Source organism: Nelusetta ayraudi, unplaced genomic scaffold (assembly GCF_046127955.1).
Source record: "Nelusetta ayraudi isolate G7.1 ecotype Tasmania unplaced genomic scaffold, CSIRO-AGI_Nayr_v1 ptg000135l, whole genome shotgun sequence".
Taxonomy (NCBI): Eukaryota; Metazoa; Chordata; class Actinopteri; order Tetraodontiformes; family Monacanthidae; genus Nelusetta; species Nelusetta ayraudi.
Genome location: NW_027466185.1, coordinates 3,682,501 through 3,692,500, shown reverse-complemented (window position 1 = coordinate 3,692,500; position 10,000 = coordinate 3,682,501). Strand labels below are relative to the sequence as shown.

The window sequence follows — 10,000 nt, the reverse complement described above, 5'->3', positions numbered from 1 at the left end:
TACTAACCAGGCCCGACCCTGCTTAGCTTCCGAGATCAGACGAGATCGGGCGTTCTCAGGGTGGTATGGCCGTAAGCGAGAGACGCTGTTGCAAACAGGCCTTATAAACCTGCAGCATGGAGGAAGTGCACCTTGCCTATGAAGCCGTGCATGTGGTGTTCATTTATTCATTCATTCATTTAGTTAGTTAGTTAGTTTGTGAGTTAGTTTGTGAGTTTGTTTAAATGAACCGCCAGCAAAAAACAGTTTGTCTTGTGATTTCCTCACAAAGTTGCACGTGGAAACAGCACCCCCTGCCGGGACAAAAAGCTTACGGCACCTGGTATTCCCAGGCGGTCTCCCATCCAAGTACTAACCAGGCCCGACCCTGCTTAGCTTCCGAGATCAGACGAGATCGGGCGTTCTCAGGGTGGTATGGCCGTAAGCGAGAGACGCTGTTGCAAACAGGCCTTATAAACCTGCAGCATGGAGGAAGTGCACCTTGCCTATGAAGCCGTGCATGTGGTGTTCATTTATTCATTCATTCATTTAGTTAGTTAGTTAGTTTGTGAGTTAGTTTGTGAGTTTGTTTAAATGAACCGGCAGCAAAAAACAGTTTGTCTTGTGATTTCCTCATAAAGTTGCACGTGGAAACAGCACCCCCTGCCGGGACAAAAAGCTTACGGCACCTGGTATTCCCAGGCGGTCTCCCATCCAAGTACTAACCAGGCCCGACCCTGCTTAGCTTCCGAGATCAGACGAGATCGGGCGTTCTCAGGGTGGTATGGCCGTAAGCGAGAGACGCTGTTGCAAACAGGCCTTATAAACCTGCAGCATGGAGGAAGTGCACCTTGCCTATGAAGCCGTGCATGTGGTGTTCATTTATTCATTCATTCATTCATTCATTTAGTTAGTTAGTTAGTTAGTTTGTGAGTTTGTTTAAATGAACCAGCAGCAAAAAACAGTTTGTCTTGTGATTTCCTCACAAAGTTGCACGTGGAAACAGCACCCCCTGCCGGGACAAAAAGCTTACGGCACCTGGTATTCCCAGGCGGTCTCCCATCCAAGTACTAACCAGGCCCGACCCTGCTTAGCTTCCGAGATCAGACGAGATCGGGCGTTCTCAGGGTGGTATGGCCGTAAGCGAGAGACGCTGTTGCAAACAGGCCTTATAAACCTGCAGCATGGAGGAAGTGCACCTTGCCTATGAAGCCGTGCATGTGGTGTTCATTTATTCATTCATTCATTTAGTTAGTTAGTTAGTTTGTGAGTTAGTTTGTGAGTTTGTTTAAATGAACCGCCAGCAAAAAACAGTTTGTCTTGTGATTTCCTCACAAAGTTGCACGTGGAAACAGCACCCCCTGCCGGGACAAAAAGCTTACGGCACCTGGTATTCCCAGGCGGTCTCCCATCCAAGTACTAACCAGGCCCGACCCTGCTTAGCTTCCGAGATCAGACGAGATCAGGCGTTCTCAGGGTGGTATGGCCGTAAGCGAGAGACGCTGTTGCAAACAGGCCTTATAAACCTGCAGCATGGAGGAAGTGCACCTTGCCTATGAAGCCGTGCATGTGGTGTTCATTTATTCATTCATTCATTCATTCATTTAGTTAGTTAGTTAGTTAGTTTGTGAGTTTGTTTAAATGAACCGCCAGCAAAAAACAGTTTGTCTTGTGATTTCCTCACAAAGTTGCACGTGGAAACAGCACCCCCTGCCGGGACAAAAAGCTTACGGCACCTGGTATTCCCAGGCGGTCTCCCATCCAAGTACTAACCAGGCCCGACCCTGCTTAGCTTCCGAGATCAGACGAGATCGGGCGTTCTCAGGGTGGTATGGCCGTAAGCGAGAGACGCTGTTGCAAACAGGCCTTATAAACCTGCAGCATGGAGGAAGTGCACCTTGCCTATGAAGCCGTGCATGTGGTGTTCATTTATTCATTCATTCATTTAGTTAGTTAGTTAGTTTGTGAGTTAGTTTGTGAGTTTGTTTAAATGAACCGGCAGCAAAAAACAGTTTGTCTTGTGATTTCCTCATAAAGTTGCACGTGGAAACAGCACCCCCTGCCGGGACAAAAAGCTTACGGCACCTGGTATTCCCAGGCGGTCTCCCATCCAAGTACTAACCAGGCCCGACCCTGCTTAGCTTCCGAGATCAGACGAGATCGGGCGTTCTCAGGGTGGTATGGCCGTAAGCGAGAGACGCTGTTGCAAACAGGCCTTATAAACCTGCAGCATGGAGGAAGTGCACCTTGCCTATGAAGCCGTGCATGTGGTGTTCATTTATTCATTCATTCATTTAGTTAGTTAGTTAGTTAGTTTGTGAGTTTGTTTAAATGAACCGGCAGCAAAAAACAGTTTGTCTAGTGATTTCCTCATAAAGTTGCACGTGGAAACAGCACCCCCTGCCGGGACAAAAAGCTTACGGCACCTGGTATTCCCAGGCGGTCTCCCATCCAAGTACTAACCAGGCCCAACCCTGCTTAGCTTCCGAGATCAGACGAGATCGGGCGTTCTCAGGGTGGTATGGCCGTAAGCGAGAGACGCTGTTGCAAACAGGCCTTATAAACCTGCAGCATGGAGGAAGTGCACCTTGCCTATGAAGCCGTGCATGTGGTGTTCATTTATTCATTCATTCATTTAGTTAGTTAGTTAGTTTGTGAGTTAGTTTGTGAGTTTGTTTAAATGAACCGGCAGCAAAAAACAGTTTGTCTTGTGATTTCCTCACAAAGTTGCACGTGGAAACAGCACCCCCTGCCGGGACAAAAAGCTTACGGCACCTGGTATTCCCAGGCGGTCTCCCATCCAAGTACTAACCAGGCCCGACCCTGCTTAGCTTCCGAGATCAGACGAGATCGGGCGTTCTCAGGGTGGTATGGCCGTAAGCGAGAGACGCTGTTGCAAACAGGCCTTATAAACCTGCAGCATGGAGGAAGTGCACCTTGCCTATGAAGCCGTGCATGTGGTGTTCATTTATTCATTCATTCATTTAGTTAGTTAGTTAGTTTGTGAGTTAGTTTGTGAGTTTGTTTAAATGAACCGCCAGCAAAAAACAGTTTGTCTTGTGATTTCCTCACAAAGTTGCACGTGGAAACAGCACCCCCTGCCGGGACAAAAAGCTTACGGCACCTGGTATTCCCAGGCGGTCTCCCATCCAAGTACTAACCAGGCCCGACCCTGCTTAGCTTCCGAGATCAGACGAGATCGGGCGTTCTCAGGGTGGTATGGCCGTAAGCGAGAGACGCTGTTGCAAACAGGCCTTATAAACCTGCAGCATGGAGGAAGTGCACCTTGCCTATGAAGCCGTGCATGTGGTGTTCATTTATTCATTCATTCATTTAGTTAGTTAGTTAGTTTGTGAGTTAGTTTGTGAGTTTGTTTAAATGAACCGCCAGCAAAAAACAGTTTGTCTTGTGATTTCCTCATAAAGTTGCACGTGGAAACAGCACCCCCTGCCGGGACAAAAAGCTTACGGCACCTGGTATTCCCAGGCGGTCTCCCATCCAAGTACTAACCAGGCCCGACCCTGCTTAGCTTCCGAGATCAGACGAGATCGGGCGTTCTCAGGGTGGTATGGCCGTAAGCGAGAGACGCTGTTGCAAACAGGCCTTATAAACCTGCAGCATGGAGGAAGTGCACCTTGCCTATGAAGCCGTGCATGTGGTGTTCATTTATTCATTCATTCATTCATTCATTTAGTTAGTTAGTTAGTTAGTTTGTGAGTTTGTTTAAATGAACCAGCAGCAAAAAACAGTTTGTCTTGTGATTTCCTCACAAAGTTGCACGTGGAAACAGCACCCCCTGCCGGGACAAAAAGCTTACGGCACCTGGTATTCCCAGGCGGTCTCCCATCCAAGTACTAACCAGGCCCGACCCTGCTTAGCTTCCGAGATCAGACGAGATCGGGCGTTCTCAGGGTGGTATGGCCGTAAGCGAGAGACGCTGTTGCAAACAGGCCTTATAAACCTGCAGCATGGAGGAAGTGCACCTTGCCTATGAAGCCGTGCATGTGGTGTTCATTTATTCATTCATTCATTTAGTTAGTTAGTTAGTTTGTGAGTTAGTTTGTGAGTTTGTTTAAATGAACCGCCAGCAAAAAACAGTTTGTCTTGTGATTTCCTCACAAAGTTGCACGTGGAAACAGCACCCCCTGCCGGGACAAAAAGCTTACGGCACCTGGTATTCCCAGGCGGTCTCCCATCCAAGTACTAACCAGGCCCGACCCTGCTTAGCTTCCGAGATCAGACGAGATCAGGCGTTCTCAGGGTGGTATGGCCGTAAGCGAGAGACGCTGTTGCAAACAGGCCTTATAAACCTGCAGCATGGAGGAAGTGCACCTTGCCTATGAAGCCGTGCATGTGGTGTTCATTTATTCATTCATTCATTCATTCATTTAGTTAGTTAGTTAGTTAGTTTGTGAGTTTGTTTAAATGAACCGCCAGCAAAAAACAGTTTGTCTTGTGATTTCCTCACAAAGTTGCACGTGGAAACAGCACCCCCTGCCGGGACAAAAAGCTTACGGCACCTGGTATTCCCAGGCGGTCTCCCATCCAAGTACTAACCAGGCCCGACCCTGCTTAGCTTCCGAGATCAGACGAGATCGGGCGTTCTCAGGGTGGTATGGCCGTAAGCGAGAGACGCTGTTGCAAACAGGCCTTATAAACCTGCAGCATGGAGGAAGTGCACCTTGCCTATGAAGCCGTGCATGTGGTGTTCATTTATTCATTCATTCATTTAGTTAGTTAGTTAGTTTGTGAGTTAGTTTGTGAGTTTGTTTAAATGAACCGGCAGCAAAAAACAGTTTGTCTTGTGATTTCCTCATAAAGTTGCACGTGGAAACAGCACCCCCTGCCGGGACAAAAAGCTTACGGCACCTGGTATTCCCAGGCGGTCTCCCATCCAAGTACTAACCAGGCCCGACCCTGCTTAGCTTCCGAGATCAGACGAGATCGGGCGTTCTCAGGGTGGTATGGCCGTAAGCGAGAGACGCTGTTGCAAACAGGCCTTATAAACCTGCAGCATGGAGGAAGTGCACCTTGCCTATGAAGCCGTGCATGTGGTGTTCATTTATTCATTCATTCATTTAGTTAGTTAGTTAGTTAGTTTGTGAGTTTGTTTAAATGAACCGGCAGCAAAAAACAGTTTGTCTTGTGATTTCCTCATAAAGTTGCACGTGGAAACAGCACCCCCTGCCGGGACAAAAAGCTTACGGCACCTGGTATTCCCAGGCGGTCTCCCATCCAAGTACTAACCAGGCCCGACCCTGCTTAGCTTCCGAGATCAGACGAGATCGGGCGTTCTCAGGGTAGTATGGCCGTAAGCGAGAGACGCTGTTGCAAACAGGCCTTATAAACCTGCAGCATGGAGGAAGTGCACCTTGCCTATGAAGCCGTGCATGTGGTGTTCATTTATTCATTCATTCATTTAGTTAGTTAGTTAGTTTGTGAGTTAGTTTGTGAGTTTGTTTAAATGAACCGGCAGCAAAAAACAGTTTGTCTTGTGATTTCCTCACAAAGTTGCACGTGGAAACAGCACCCCCTGCCGGGACAAAAAGCTTACGGCACCTGGTATTCCCAGGCGGTCTCCCATCCAAGTACTAACCAGGCCCGACCCTGCTTAGCTTCCGAGATCAGACGAGATCGGGCGTTCTCAGGGTGGTATGGCCGTAAGCGAGAGACGCTGTTGCAAACAGGCCTTATAAACCTGCAGCATGGAGGAAGTGCACCTTGCCTATGAAGCCGTGCATGTGGTGTTCATTTATTCATTCATTCATTTAGTTAGTTAGTTAGTTTGTGAGTTAGTTTGTGAGTTTGTTTAAATGAACCGGCAGCAAAAAACAGTTTGTCTTGTGATTTCCTCACAAAGTTGCACGTGGAAACAGCACCCCCTGCCGGGACAAAAAGCTTACGGCACCTGGTATTCCCAGGCGGTCTCCCATCCAAGTACTAACCAGGCCCGACCCTGCTTAGCTTCCGAGATCAGACGAGATCGGGCGTTCTGAGGGTGGTATGGCCGTAAGCGAGAGACGCTGTTGCAAACAGGCCTTATAAACCTGCAGCATGGAGGAAGTGCACCTTGCCTATGAAGCCGTGCATGTGGTGTTCATTTATTCATTCATTCATTTAGTTAGTTAGTTAGTTAGTTTGTGAGTTAGTTTGTGAGTTTGTTTAAATGAACCGGCAGCAAAAAACAGTTTGTCTTGTGATTTCCTCATAAAGTTGCACGTGGAAACAGCACCCCCTGCCGGGACAAAAAGCTTACGGCACCTGGTATTCCCAGGCGGTCTCCCATCCAAGTACTAACCAGGCCCGACCCTGCTTAGCTTCCGAGATCAGACGAGATCGGGCGTTCTCAGGGTGGTATGGCCGTAAGCGAGAGACGCTGTTGCAAACAGGCCTTATAAACCTGCAGCATGGAGGAAGTGCACCTCGCCTATGAAGCCGTGCATGTGGTGTTCATTTATTCATTCATTCATTTAGTTAGTTAGTTAGTTTGTGAGTTAGTTTGTGAGTTTGTTTAAATGAACCGGCAGCAAAAAACAGTTTGTCTTGTGATTTCCTCACAAAGTTGCACGTGGAAACAGCACCCCCTGCCGGGACAAAAAGCTTACGGCACCTGGTATTCCCAGGCGGTCTCCCATCCAAGTACTAACCAGGCCCGACCCTGCTTAGCTTCCGAGATCAGACGAGATCGGGCGTTCTGAGGGTGGTATGGCCGTAAGCGAGAGACGCTGTTGCAAACAGGCCTTATAAACCTGCAGCATGGAGGAAGTGCACCTTGCCTATGAAGCCGTGCATGTGGTGTTCATTTATTCATTCATTCATTTAGTTAGTTAGTTAGTTAGTTTGTGAGTTAGTTTGTGAGTTTGTTTAAATGAACCGGCAGCAAAAAACAGTTTGTCTTGTGATTTCCTCATAAAGTTGCACGTGGAAACAGCACCCCCTGCCGGGACAAAAAGCTTACGGCACCTGGTATTCCCAGGCGGTCTCCCATCCAAGTACTAACCAGGCCCGACCCTGCTTAGCTTCCGAGATCAGACGAGATCGGGCGTTCTCAGGGTGGTATGGCCGTAAGCGAGAGACGCTGTTGCAAACAGGCCTTATAAACCTGCAGCATGGAGGAAGTGCACCTTGCCTATGAAGCCGTGCATGTGGTGTTCATTTATTCATTCATTCATTTAGTTAGTTAGTTAGTTAGTTTGTGAGTTTGTTTAAATGAACCGGCAGCAAAAAACAGTTTGTCTTGTGATTTCCTCATAAAGTTGCACGTGGAAACAGCACCCCGTGCCGGGACAAAAAGCTTACGGCACCTGGTATTCCCAGGCGGTCTCCCATCCAAGTACTAACCAGGCCCGACCCTGCTTAGCTTCCGAGATCAGACGAGATCGGGCGTTCTCAGGGTGGTATGGCCGTAAGCGAGAGACGCTGTTGCAAACAGGCCTTATAAACCTGCAGCATGGAGGAAGTGCACCTTGCCTATGAAGCCGTGCATGTGGTGTTCATTTATTCATTCATTCATTCATTTAGTTAGTTAGTTAGTTAGTTAGTTTGTGAGTTTGTTTAAATGAACCGCCAACAAAAAACAGTTTGTCTTGTGATTTCCTCACAAAGTTTCACGTGGAAACAGCACCCCCTGCCGGGACAAAAAGCTTACGGCACCTGGTATTCCCAGGCGGTCTCCCATCCAAGTACTAACCAGGCCCGACCCTGCTTAGCTTCCGAGATCAGACGAGATCGGGCGTTCTCAGGGTGGTATGGCCGTAAGCGAGAGACGCTGTTGCAAACAGGCCTTATAAACCTGCAGCATGGAGGAAGTGCACCTTGCCTATGAAGCCGTGCATGTGGTGTTCATTTATTCATTCATTCATTTAGTTAGTTAGTTAGTTTGTGAGTTAGTTTGTGAGTTTGTTTAAATGAACCGGCAGCAAAAAACAGTTTGTCTTGTGATTTCCTCATAAAGTTGCACGTGGAAACAGCACCCCCTGCCGGGACAAAAAGCTTACGGCACCTGGTATTCCCAGGCGGTCTCCCATCCAAGTACTAACCAGGCCCGACCCTGCTTAGCTTCCGAGATCAGACGAGATCGGGCGTTCTCAGGGTGGTATGGCCGTAAGCGAGAGACGCTGTTGCAAACAGGCCTTATAAACCTGCAGCATGGAGGAAGTGCACCTTGCCTATGAAGCCGTGCATGTGGTGTTCATTTATTCATTCATTCATTCATTCATTCATTTAGTTAGTTAGTTAGTTAGTTTGTGAGTTTGTTTAAATGAACCGGCAGCAAAAAACAGTTTGTCTTGTGATTTCCTCACAAAGTTGCACGTGGAAACAGCACCCCCTGCCGGGACAAAAAGCTTACGGCACCTGGTATTCCCAGGCGGTCTCCCATCCAAGTACTAACCAGGCCCGACCCTGCTTAGCTTCCGAGATCAGACGAGATCGGGCGTTCTCAGGGTGGTTTGGCCGTAAGCGAGAGACGCTGTTGCAAACAGGCCTTATAAACCTGCAGCATGGAGGAAGTGCACCTTGCCTATGAAGCCGTGCATGTGGTGTTCATTTATTCATTCATTCATTTAGTTAGTTAGTTAGTTTGTGAGTTAGTTTGTGAGTTTGTTTAAATGAACCGGCAGCAAAAAACAGTTTGTCTTGTGATTTCCTCATAAAGTTGCACGTGGAAACAGCACCCCCTGCCGGGACAAAAAGCTTACGGCACCTGGTATTCCCAGGCGGTCTCCCATCCAAGTACTAACCAGGCCCGACCCTGCTTAGCTTCCGAGATCAGACGAGATCGGGCGTTCTCAGGGTGGTATGGCCGTAAGCGAGAGACGCTGTTGCAAACAGGCCTTATAAACCTGCAGCATGGAGGAAGTGCACCTTGCCTATGAAGCCGTGCATGTGGTGTTCATTTATTCATTCATTCATTTAGTTAGTTAGTTAGTTTGTGAGTTAGTTTGTGAGTTTGTTTAAATGAACCGGCAGCAAAAAACAGTTTGTCTTGTGATTTCCTCATAAAGTTGCACGTGGAAACAGCACCCCGTGCCGGGACAAAAAGCTTACGGCACCTGGTATTCCCAGGCGGTCTCCCATCCAAGTACTAACCAGGCCCGACCCTGCTTAGCTTCCGAGATCAGACGAGATCGGGCGTTCTCAGGGTGGTATGGCCGTAAGCGAGAGACGCTGTTGCAAACAGGCCTTATAAACCTGCAGCATGGAGGAAGTGCACCTTGCCTATGAAGCCGTGCATGTGGTGTTCATTTATTCATTCATTCATTTAGTTAGTTAGTTAGTTAGTTTGTGAGTTAGTTTGTGAGTTTGTTTAAATGAACCGGCAGTAAAAAACAGTTTGTCTTGTGATTTCCTCATAAAGTTGCACGTGGAAACAGCACCCCCTGCCGGGACAAAAAGCTTACGGCACCTGGTATTCCCAGGCGGTCTCCCATCCAAGTACTAACCAGGCCCGACCCTGCTTAGCTTCCGAGATCAGACGAGATCGGGCGTTCTCAGGGTGGTATGGCCGTAAGCGAGAGACGCTGTTGCAAACAGGCCTTATAAACCTGCAGCATGGAGGAAGTGCACCTTGCCTATGAAGCCGTGCATGTGGTGTTCATTTATTCATTCATTCATTCATTCATTTACTTAGTTAGTTAGTTAGTTAGTTTGTGAGTTTGTTTAAATGAACCGGCAGCAAAAAACAGTTTGTCTTGTGATTTCCTCACAAAGTTGCACGTGGAAACAGCACCCCTGCCGGGACAAAAAGCTTACGGCACCTGGTATTCCCAGGCGGTCTCCCATCCAAGTACTAACCAGGCCCGACCCTGCTTAGCTTCCGAGATCAGACGAGATCGGGCGTTCTCAGGGTGGTATGGCCGTAAGCGAGAGACGCTGTTGCAAACAGGCCTTATAAACCTGCAGCATGGAGGAAGTGCACCTTGCCTATGAAGCCGTGCATGTGGTGTTCATTTATTCATTCATTCATTCATTCATTTACTTAGTTAGTTAGTTAGTTAGTTTGTGAGTTTGTTTAAATGAA

The 10,000-nt window shown here is 48.0% G+C and overlaps 29 non-coding genes across 29 annotated transcripts in view; all 29 read right to left on the bottom strand.

Annotated features, from left to right (window-relative positions):
• Positions 1 to 77, bottom strand: part of LOC142878802 (5S ribosomal RNA) — a 119-nt gene extending 42 nt beyond the window's left edge. Inside the window, exon 1 of the ribosomal RNA XR_012925047.1 lies at positions 1 to 77. This exon is cut by the window's left edge and continues 42 nt beyond it. This is a non-coding gene — a ribosomal RNA (5S ribosomal RNA).
• Positions 78 to 307: 230 nt separating this feature from the next.
• Positions 308 to 426, bottom strand: LOC142878801 (5S ribosomal RNA). Its single transcript, XR_012925046.1, has one exon. It is a non-coding gene; the product is annotated as a 5S ribosomal RNA (ribosomal RNA).
• A 230-nt stretch (positions 427 to 656) lies between these two features.
• LOC142878800 (5S ribosomal RNA) lies at positions 657 to 775 on the bottom strand. Its single transcript, XR_012925045.1, has one exon. It is a non-coding gene; the product is annotated as a 5S ribosomal RNA (ribosomal RNA).
• A 230-nt stretch (positions 776 to 1,005) lies between these two features.
• On the bottom strand, positions 1,006 to 1,124 carry LOC142878798 (5S ribosomal RNA). Its single transcript, XR_012925042.1, has one exon. It is a non-coding gene; the product is annotated as a 5S ribosomal RNA (ribosomal RNA).
• A 230-nt stretch (positions 1,125 to 1,354) lies between these two features.
• Positions 1,355 to 1,473, bottom strand: LOC142878259 (5S ribosomal RNA). The gene has a single exon (XR_012924534.1). It is a non-coding gene; the product is annotated as a 5S ribosomal RNA (ribosomal RNA).
• Positions 1,474 to 1,703: 230 nt separating this feature from the next.
• LOC142878797 (5S ribosomal RNA) lies at positions 1,704 to 1,822 on the bottom strand. The gene has a single exon (XR_012925041.1). It is a non-coding gene; the product is annotated as a 5S ribosomal RNA (ribosomal RNA).
• Positions 1,823 to 2,052: 230 nt separating this feature from the next.
• LOC142878796 (5S ribosomal RNA) lies at positions 2,053 to 2,171 on the bottom strand. Its single transcript, XR_012925040.1, has one exon. It is a non-coding gene; the product is annotated as a 5S ribosomal RNA (ribosomal RNA).
• Positions 2,172 to 2,393: 222 nt separating this feature from the next.
• On the bottom strand, positions 2,394 to 2,512 carry LOC142878319 (5S ribosomal RNA). Its single transcript, XR_012924592.1, has one exon. It is a non-coding gene; the product is annotated as a 5S ribosomal RNA (ribosomal RNA).
• A 230-nt stretch (positions 2,513 to 2,742) lies between these two features.
• LOC142878795 (5S ribosomal RNA) lies at positions 2,743 to 2,861 on the bottom strand. Its single transcript, XR_012925039.1, has one exon. It is a non-coding gene; the product is annotated as a 5S ribosomal RNA (ribosomal RNA).
• Positions 2,862 to 3,091: 230 nt separating this feature from the next.
• Positions 3,092 to 3,210, bottom strand: LOC142878793 (5S ribosomal RNA). The gene has a single exon (XR_012925038.1). It is a non-coding gene; the product is annotated as a 5S ribosomal RNA (ribosomal RNA).
• Positions 3,211 to 3,440: 230 nt separating this feature from the next.
• LOC142878792 (5S ribosomal RNA) lies at positions 3,441 to 3,559 on the bottom strand. Its single transcript, XR_012925037.1, has one exon. It is a non-coding gene; the product is annotated as a 5S ribosomal RNA (ribosomal RNA).
• A 230-nt stretch (positions 3,560 to 3,789) lies between these two features.
• LOC142878791 (5S ribosomal RNA) lies at positions 3,790 to 3,908 on the bottom strand. Its single transcript, XR_012925036.1, has one exon. It is a non-coding gene; the product is annotated as a 5S ribosomal RNA (ribosomal RNA).
• A 230-nt stretch (positions 3,909 to 4,138) lies between these two features.
• On the bottom strand, positions 4,139 to 4,257 carry LOC142878258 (5S ribosomal RNA). Its single transcript, XR_012924533.1, has one exon. It is a non-coding gene; the product is annotated as a 5S ribosomal RNA (ribosomal RNA).
• Positions 4,258 to 4,487: 230 nt separating this feature from the next.
• Positions 4,488 to 4,606, bottom strand: LOC142878790 (5S ribosomal RNA). Its single transcript, XR_012925035.1, has one exon. It is a non-coding gene; the product is annotated as a 5S ribosomal RNA (ribosomal RNA).
• A 230-nt stretch (positions 4,607 to 4,836) lies between these two features.
• Positions 4,837 to 4,955, bottom strand: LOC142878789 (5S ribosomal RNA). Its single transcript, XR_012925034.1, has one exon. It is a non-coding gene; the product is annotated as a 5S ribosomal RNA (ribosomal RNA).
• A 222-nt stretch (positions 4,956 to 5,177) lies between these two features.
• Positions 5,178 to 5,296, bottom strand: LOC142878264 (5S ribosomal RNA). The gene has a single exon (XR_012924539.1). It is a non-coding gene; the product is annotated as a 5S ribosomal RNA (ribosomal RNA).
• A 230-nt stretch (positions 5,297 to 5,526) lies between these two features.
• Positions 5,527 to 5,645, bottom strand: LOC142878788 (5S ribosomal RNA). Its single transcript, XR_012925033.1, has one exon. It is a non-coding gene; the product is annotated as a 5S ribosomal RNA (ribosomal RNA).
• Positions 5,646 to 5,875: 230 nt separating this feature from the next.
• Positions 5,876 to 5,994, bottom strand: LOC142878373 (5S ribosomal RNA). Its single transcript, XR_012924643.1, has one exon. It is a non-coding gene; the product is annotated as a 5S ribosomal RNA (ribosomal RNA).
• Positions 5,995 to 6,228: 234 nt separating this feature from the next.
• On the bottom strand, positions 6,229 to 6,347 carry LOC142878786 (5S ribosomal RNA). Its single transcript, XR_012925031.1, has one exon. It is a non-coding gene; the product is annotated as a 5S ribosomal RNA (ribosomal RNA).
• Positions 6,348 to 6,577: 230 nt separating this feature from the next.
• LOC142878371 (5S ribosomal RNA) lies at positions 6,578 to 6,696 on the bottom strand. The gene has a single exon (XR_012924641.1). It is a non-coding gene; the product is annotated as a 5S ribosomal RNA (ribosomal RNA).
• A 234-nt stretch (positions 6,697 to 6,930) lies between these two features.
• Positions 6,931 to 7,049, bottom strand: LOC142878785 (5S ribosomal RNA). Its single transcript, XR_012925030.1, has one exon. It is a non-coding gene; the product is annotated as a 5S ribosomal RNA (ribosomal RNA).
• A 222-nt stretch (positions 7,050 to 7,271) lies between these two features.
• Positions 7,272 to 7,390, bottom strand: LOC142878784 (5S ribosomal RNA). Its single transcript, XR_012925029.1, has one exon. It is a non-coding gene; the product is annotated as a 5S ribosomal RNA (ribosomal RNA).
• A 230-nt stretch (positions 7,391 to 7,620) lies between these two features.
• LOC142878783 (5S ribosomal RNA) lies at positions 7,621 to 7,739 on the bottom strand. The gene has a single exon (XR_012925028.1). It is a non-coding gene; the product is annotated as a 5S ribosomal RNA (ribosomal RNA).
• Positions 7,740 to 7,969: 230 nt separating this feature from the next.
• Positions 7,970 to 8,088, bottom strand: LOC142878782 (5S ribosomal RNA). Its single transcript, XR_012925027.1, has one exon. It is a non-coding gene; the product is annotated as a 5S ribosomal RNA (ribosomal RNA).
• A 234-nt stretch (positions 8,089 to 8,322) lies between these two features.
• LOC142878283 (5S ribosomal RNA) lies at positions 8,323 to 8,441 on the bottom strand. The gene has a single exon (XR_012924557.1). It is a non-coding gene; the product is annotated as a 5S ribosomal RNA (ribosomal RNA).
• A 230-nt stretch (positions 8,442 to 8,671) lies between these two features.
• Positions 8,672 to 8,790, bottom strand: LOC142878781 (5S ribosomal RNA). The gene has a single exon (XR_012925026.1). It is a non-coding gene; the product is annotated as a 5S ribosomal RNA (ribosomal RNA).
• A 230-nt stretch (positions 8,791 to 9,020) lies between these two features.
• Positions 9,021 to 9,139, bottom strand: LOC142878780 (5S ribosomal RNA). Its single transcript, XR_012925025.1, has one exon. It is a non-coding gene; the product is annotated as a 5S ribosomal RNA (ribosomal RNA).
• Positions 9,140 to 9,373: 234 nt separating this feature from the next.
• LOC142878779 (5S ribosomal RNA) lies at positions 9,374 to 9,492 on the bottom strand. Its single transcript, XR_012925024.1, has one exon. It is a non-coding gene; the product is annotated as a 5S ribosomal RNA (ribosomal RNA).
• A 233-nt stretch (positions 9,493 to 9,725) lies between these two features.
• On the bottom strand, positions 9,726 to 9,844 carry LOC142878777 (5S ribosomal RNA). Its single transcript, XR_012925023.1, has one exon. It is a non-coding gene; the product is annotated as a 5S ribosomal RNA (ribosomal RNA).
• Positions 9,845 to 10,000: the final 156 nt, after the last annotated feature.